Here is an 8,423-nt window from a genome sequence, read left to right on the forward strand (position 1 = left end):
CTCAGAGCTTCATGCAGCATCATAGAAATGCTTACAGTACACGACTGTTCTGATGTTATGAACCATTATGGTTGAATGTTGTAACGTACTTACTTGGTTGTAGTATTGCGGTTTTTGGGGAGTTATGGGTTGCCAGGGTTACGCAGAAATAGTGATGAATTCGTGACAGGAATACGCCTGCGTTCTTATGACATGCACACTCTCCTCAAAGCCACGCTCCACACAAAGTTGTCGCCTTGACAACATGATTTAATGATGAGATCCTCCCCTACAACTATCTTTGAAAAACAGACACATCTATAGGAGAAAGCAGCAAAGCTATAGTAATCCCACAGATTATATCCCTCTCCTATGATCTGGCGAGACGCTGCCATTTGAAATGGGGAAGGCTCGAATGTATTGCTCACATTTTTCCATAACGGTCTGTTTTCATGCAATTCTGATGTCCTTGAATGTCAGTAAAGGTGACAGAGCATTACATTTGTTTATTTAAATAAATTGCATTTACAGCTGAGCTCTCAATATGAAACTGGACCGTTATGGCACTAATGTAATAAATAATAAATTTCCTATTATTATTGTGGTCTTAGATGCTTAATCGATGTTGCATAACAATATTTTATTACTCACAAATATTTAATAATGATGTCTTTGAGATTTGAAGATGCTGTACACTGTAAAAAATATTGTTGGTTATGGTTTAACTTTAAAAAAATAAGTAAGGCTGCCTTAAAATTTTAAGTTCATTGAAATGGAAAAAATTGAGTTAATACAATGAAGGAGATTGATTTAATCATCAGAACCACAAAAAATATTTAAGTTGATTTGACAAAAGAATAAATGTGTTTACAAATGATGAAAATATTTTTTTACAGTCTGTAAAAACAAAATTGCTGCAAAATGATTTTTTTAAATACAATCAACTTGGACGTTTAAGTCATTTCAACTTAATATAGGCTACAATAAATTGACTTAAAAATGTGTTAAATCTTGTATAACTTGTACTTTAACGAATCATTACCGTGCACCTCTCATGTTAAAACCATTTCAACTTTTTAAAAAACCTCATCCCAAAATAAATTGCATTTTTTCCCCATTTTCTGACCACGTCTGTCGTTTTTCAAAGCAAAAACACATTCTGTGACAGAGCCCTAATGCTGCACTGAGAATGGTTGCTGCTACAACGTACACACTTTATATCCCAATGTGTGTAATGAAGTACTGACATAAAATAGTATGTGACATGTTCAGTATTGACTGAGATGTGTAAAAAAAATGTAAATGTTTTGTACTGGCAATAATCACGTCTTATCTGCAATGCTGCCAATATTCTGGGCCCTCTTTATTTGTGTTTGTGTAAGCATATGTGGAACAGTGGTACATTTTAAAAACTGCCACAATGCAGACAGCACACTGAATTAAGGCGAGAGTGTGAGTGCTTGGAAAAGGGATCATATATACCCTCAAAGGCTTTACCCATCAGAGCTTTGGAGGGTTCAACACTTTTTAAAGTCATCTTAGTGACCCCATATTGGCTGCCATGATTGTTCTCCCTTCGAGGTGCCCTATAAGGCATCATTTATGGCGTTTGTAATGGCTGCAAGAGAGACTGATAAAGAGAGACACAATAAGACTGTATATGACAGATGGTTGTGGTTGATGGTTAGAATCAACATAATGATAATTTGCTGCTGTTTCCAGTTTCCAAAAATCATAGAATTTTTTTTTTTTATAAAAAATTCTTAACACAGATATGCAGAATGAAAATAATTCATCTTCTTGAACAAAACACACCTTGACACCTAACCAATTAACAGTCTTCCAATACAACAGGTTTTGAAATATCAACAAGTTTAAAAATTCATGTCTGCAAAACATTACACTCTCTAGGCCACTTTTCTGTCTCAGATAGCAGATGCCTGATTTATCGGGTGAATAAGACATGATTTTAATGAGGGATTGTGTGCAGAGAAAAGATGTACTTGTCTCCTGTGGGACCTATGAAGTCATTGTACAAGACATTGTAAAATAACACATCGGTATATGTGAGTTTGAGCCCTCACACTTTGGCATTAAGGATACCAACCCTTTACATTCGTTTTGTCTGCATCATTGACATTTCTTCATGTAGAAAAATATTGAATTAACAGTGCATGTCTTATCACACAAAAAAAAAATGTTGCTGTGAGAGCAACTGTCGCTTATCTAAAAGTATTAATGACTGAAGTCTAAAGTTCTGAAGGACTGGAAACACTGGGATCCTTAACTAAATTTCATCATGACAAAGAACACATCATACATTGGATTTAATAAGTTGTCATGAGCCTTGTGCAAAGAAAATGAGCTCTTGGGTCTGTTGTAATGAAATGTGCCTCTACTAAACACCAAAAAAAGAAAAGAAAAAAAATTGATTTTATGACCCACAGAGTTAGTAGGCTACCTCTGGGCCTCTAAATTAAGTTTAGTTGTCCATCCCACTAGATGCCAATTGCCTATGCCTATTTGGTTAGTAGCCTAACTAACTATGATAATAATTATTATAAAAAAATGCAGCATACAGCAGTTATAAAAGTCATTAATTCAAGTCTTAACTGATAAAACCTTAAAGAAAAAGAAAGAAATCAGGATTCCATTACATGAGAGTATAGATGTTACAACTTCTTGCTGATTTGTACTCGCCTTTCGCCAAGATAAGCACAAACTAAGACGTAGCTTTACAGTAACCTATACGCTTTTCCATCCATTTTAGCTTCTTTCCATATGGTGGTGTGACTCCCCTTCTGTCCGGCATTAATGGCTGCAGTTTACTTGGCGTGTCAGCCCACACGACGGCTGCAACTATACTGTGGTCTCCCCAGTCTCCCCACCTCTACATCCCTCCTGCTGCTGAGGTTGCTCCTTCCTAGTTCACATGTGACCTAACCACAATGTCTCCGCAACCCAACCATATACACGCCAACCTGTTTGACTAAGGCTGTCGAGTCTCACTGTCTTCTTTAAAGCAGGTTCAGTGTCAACGGTTCCTTTATGGCAAAGCCTACCACCTATCGCAAAACACAATATCTGCCCAAACACCAACCCTCATTCACACAATATACACAGGAACGTAATACCTGTAGTTGGAATGCAAACTATACAAATAAACCAATACACTCTTCGAGTTTTTTTTAGGAATTCTACTAGCGTGGCGGCCTGTACACACACTGTCAGAAAAAAAGGTACAAAAGCTGTCACTGGGGCGGTACCTTTTCAAAAAGGTACACTTTTGTACCTAAAGGGTGCATATTGGTACCATAATTGTACAAATATGTACCATGAAGGTACCAATATGCACCCTTAAGTGTACCATGAAGGTACCAATATGCACCCTTTAGGTACAAAATTGTACCTTTTGAAAAGGTACCGGCCCAGTGACAGCTTTCGTACCTTTTTTTCTGAGAATTTTTCCGTCTCAACCACAGCCAGTTGTTGCTCCCCTCTGCTTCTTCAGATAAGTTCTTTACTGTGCGACGCAACTCTTGGCCACTGAATCCGACGTCTCTGAGGAACCGGGTTGTAGAGTGTGCCACAAAACCTTGACAACCCACTTCCACTGTGTAACTTGGACTCTCCATCCTCGCGGCTGATCTGCTTCAGTGGCCAGATGAGCATACCGCAGTTTCTTCCTCTCATATGCCTCATCTACAGCATTCTCCCATTAAGTGACAATTTAATTATTATATCAGGAATTCACATTTTTACTAGTAACAATGTATTTATTAATGTCACAAATGATATTTCTACTAGTAAAAAAAATTATTCTTGATATCAACAATTTATTTTGAATGGCAGCCTATAGTGAAATTTCACTAGTGAAAATACAATTACAGTAGCAGCAATTAAATTGTTGATATCAAAAAATGTAATTGTTGATATGAAGAATTCATACCCTGGAAATGAATAAAAGCTAAAACGGCTTGCTATATACCCATTTATTTATAAATCATTTATTTATAAGGCTTAATTTCAGCTATAGCTATTATTTTTGTAGCGATGTAGCGTATCTACTGTATTTGCAAAACAGTAGCTTGTCTGAACTATAGCTTAACTAATACAAATTATAAGTTTAGCAATAGTCTACAATTTCAATGCCTCCCTCCCCAACACTGCAGAATATACACAATCTGAGATGTGTGTTCATCATAGGATTAAATATAGCAGGCTGGCACACTGCAATCCACTTTACAATCTAACCACTGGGGTCTAGAATTAACAGCATTCTGGGAACCATTCTTTTGATTCGTTATTTACAGGCATAATCAAGGAAACATACCACGTATGAGGATCCACAGCAATTTACAGCGGACTCACTGCCATGGCAACTGCTGGGCGGTCGAGAACAAGTGATCACCTTAAATTCTTACCTCACGGATATCTCTTCATTATTACAGATGTGGTAAAGCTCAAATAGATCAGAAAATGTAATTAATAATAATAATAATAGAGAAATTGAGGGACACTTTTACTGGTTTCTTTTATTATCATATTACGAATAAAATAAAAAATCCCTTTACAAACTTTAATCTTGATATTTATTTTCAATATCTTACTACATATTTACTATTAAGTGTTTATGTGTAATTACACTAATACACTAATAATACTAATAACACGAGAAGATCTGGGAATAGTTTGGCATTGAGCAGATATGTGTGTGTTGAAGAGGGGGGGTTTGTTAGAGAGGAAACAGGACATTTGAGGTTTGGCTGTATAAGAGGTATCCAAGGTAACCAGGTAGCCACTTCAGCTCACCAGTAGGCTAATACTCTATATAACACTTACATCATTCATAGTGATGAAACTGCGTATTGCCATAGTTGTTTTCTGAGCTATAATTTGTTTGTTAGTTCATTACATAATGTTGTTTATGCATTTCTTAATCTTTATGAGTCTCAAGCACACGTTTTGGCTTTTAGCGACCTAACAGCGTCACAAGCAGGCGTTATGATTCATACTGATCTTGCCATTCATCATAATGACACTTCAACCATGCCGTCAAACTGCTGCACTGCAGGGCCGTATACTGCTTCCACAGCATCACTACAAACAACTGTGTGCGCGTGAGAGCGTTAAAAAGCAGGTTTTGGCTTCGCTGCGCATGCAGTAGGCTATGCTGATGTGAGATTTAAATGGATAAATTATTTGTTTGCGTGCAATATATTGGTTGAATATGCAACTATTCTCCACTCCATTGATGAATATTATTGCTACAAAATTATATATAATTGTATATATAATTAAACAATTTATTTAAATGGACAACAAAAAACATTATTCAGTCATTTCAAACCAGTTACAATTGTTTTTTAGAACCGAACAGGCTGTTTAAAGACAACTAAAAGCATTATAAATTAAAAAAATATTATTTTTTATTAAAAACTACTACTAACTACTAAGAAGTCTGTTCAAAACACGAATAAAATACCCCTATTTTCTCGAGAGAAAATTACGTGTGAAATGTAAGTTTTATACATTTAGATGACAGAATATGCTGCTTGGTGTGGCTATTTAATTGTTCCTTTTTTTAACTTGAATAATATCAGTGACCTTAGTAAATATTAAAAGGATAGTGCACCGAAAAAGGAAATCCTGTCTTTGTTTATTCACTCTTCATTCCAAACCTTTATTTTGTTTCTCTGCAGAACACACACACACACACACACACATACACACACACACACACACACACACACACACACACACACACACACACACACACAAAAGATATTTTGAAGAATGTTTTAAAATAATATAATATATATATATATATATATATAATATATATAATATAATATACATGAGGGAGAGAACATTATGACAGAATTAAAAATGTTCTTAACTATCACTTTGATGATAATACTAAATGAAATCGATGCGGGATACTTGAATCTGTGGAGTACCTAAGACAGAAACTGTTAGGAAACACTGTTTCAATTAATTGAGAACACAAACTTTTCAGAGGTTTCTGCAATTTATTTTCCATTCCTCTTAACTGAACAGAACGTACAGTTTTGAAAATCAAAAATAACACCTTTCACTTTCAAAGCACTTCAGTTTCACACACAGTTGGCAATTACAATGGTAACAAGTGTCTGTGTCATTATCTAGACACTCACAAACAAACACCCATGCAAAGGCTCTCACGCATAAGCACACACACACACACACACACACACACACACACACACACACACACGCACGCTCGCAAGCTCACACACACTGAAGGGAATGTAGTAGGAATGCAGGACAGATATCATACACACACACACACACACACACACACATATACACACTCTCTCTCTCTCCTTCTGACCTCTTCTCCCCAAAATGAACAGAAATACAAAAATAAACACACTTTAAAAAATTACAACTCATTTACAAACACCAAAGGAGGAAAAGAATAAAAACACAACAACAGGAAAAACAACAATATATCTGTCAAAGTTTTCCATGTTAAAAACAGGTTGCTTGGTTCAGGTTTGCATCCAGTAGAAGGTTACACTGTGTGTGTTTGTGATGGGACCTAATGCTCAGTAAAGTGCATTTGATGCATCAGCAGACAGGAAGAGAGAGAAATGAATTTGGGTGCTAATGTGGCTCTGGGCCTTCCTAACACTGACAGATATGATCGAGCTACATGAACTTTACAACCTCCGCCGTAAACATCACACCTAAAAGACATTTAACATTGAAATAACATTTTGTTTCAGTTTATGCAAATGTAAATACATTCATAAATTACATGTGGGGTTAGGAGAATCAAGCTGAGAAGAGACTAGAGAAGTCTGAAAGCGATGAACGCAACTCCTCGCATATAAATAAACAGGACCGTATAGCCAAAAAACTGAACTCATATGACGCTTCCATGCATGGGTATGTTCCCCTGAAATTAGAGGCCGGGAGATGGAGTCTCACACATAAGTGCGAACACATTCCACCGCCGTAAACTGGAATCCTCTCGCTTTTATGAATTCCTGATTGACTCCAGTTCCCATGGTTATGCTGCAGTTCTTAGGCCTATAATATGTGTACAGGCCTTTAGAAGACCACACCCATCTGACCGAGAAAAACAGTTGCGGTACAAACCAGAGGAAAAACAAATAAAGTGGTAGAAAGAAAGAGCGCTCCGTTTGTGACACATGCAGAAGTGTGTCTCGGAGCGACGCAAGACGTTTCTTTTAAAAAAAATGTTTGTCTGTTTTGATTTCCCACCCCTCAATAATTCACTTGGATATCATGCAATAGAGACGTGCAAAAAGATAACACCTAAATCCACAAAACACACTTTCATAAATGGCTGTGTTATGAATGCGTATAACATGTGTATGCCTACTCCATGCCGACCTACAGAGACAATATGACTTAAAAGCAGTGCGGAAGCCACAGGTCAAACGAATGCACAGGATGCCTCTACTGAGTGCATTAAAACCATATGGATGCATAAAACAATTTTTTCTCTTAGTCTATGCAGCTATGGGGTCAAAACAATGCTAACGTTGCGCTATGTTTTCTTTTGTTCCTTCGCTGATTATCTTTTCATTGGAACTAAAAGATATTGATTAATTGGCACTTGTTCAATGCTTCTAAATAAGTTATCGATATCTAATGTTTCATCACACACCTACATGTCGAGAAGCTGTGAAAGTCTAGTTTGGCACAGGTTGACTATTATTACTGCGTCTATGTAATTAATATTGATACACCTCGTTTATACCCCTGTCGAAAAAACGAGCACAATCCTAATCAACAGACCAGACGTGTTTTTTTTTTCTCAACTAAAATATTTCTGTATATTTCACTTATCAAATAGCAGCATTTTTTACTTTTTTTTTTTAAACTTACGGTATTACAAAAAAGTACATGTAAACCTATTAATTCAAAATTCGTAGTAAATCCAAAGGCTCATACAACAGACATAACAAAACACAAAACTTGACAACATGCTACAATATTGCTTCCAATAGTTCTTTACATTTTAAGTCGATCTAAAATTATCAATGACGTAGATATGGACACCAGCACTCCAAAGAGAGCAACTCTAATGCACAAACAAATTGCAAAGCTAATCTTAACCAGGCTTGATTGGCACTTTCATCATCCACACGAGTATAACGGATAATCACACACTGAAACCAACAGCGCAAGACTGCATTTAGACCACAAACTAGAGGAACTACACCAAAATACACAAAGAACATGAGACGCGACGGATTCCACAGTTTCATTTTTTTTTTAAAAATGAAGGAAAAATGCAGAAATGCAGATCTTCGATAGTTCTCAGAGAGAGGAAAGAGAACGCAGAGCACAAACGATGGTGACACCATCGTCTGAATTGAGGTGGCTATCACATCCATCTCCCTTAGGTTATTGTTTTTTTTTTTTGT

Source organism: Pimephales promelas, chromosome 4, assembly GCF_988280905.1.
Source record: "Pimephales promelas chromosome 4, fPimPro1.hap1.1, whole genome shotgun sequence".
Taxonomy (NCBI): domain Eukaryota; kingdom Metazoa; phylum Chordata; class Actinopteri; order Cypriniformes; family Leuciscidae; genus Pimephales; species Pimephales promelas.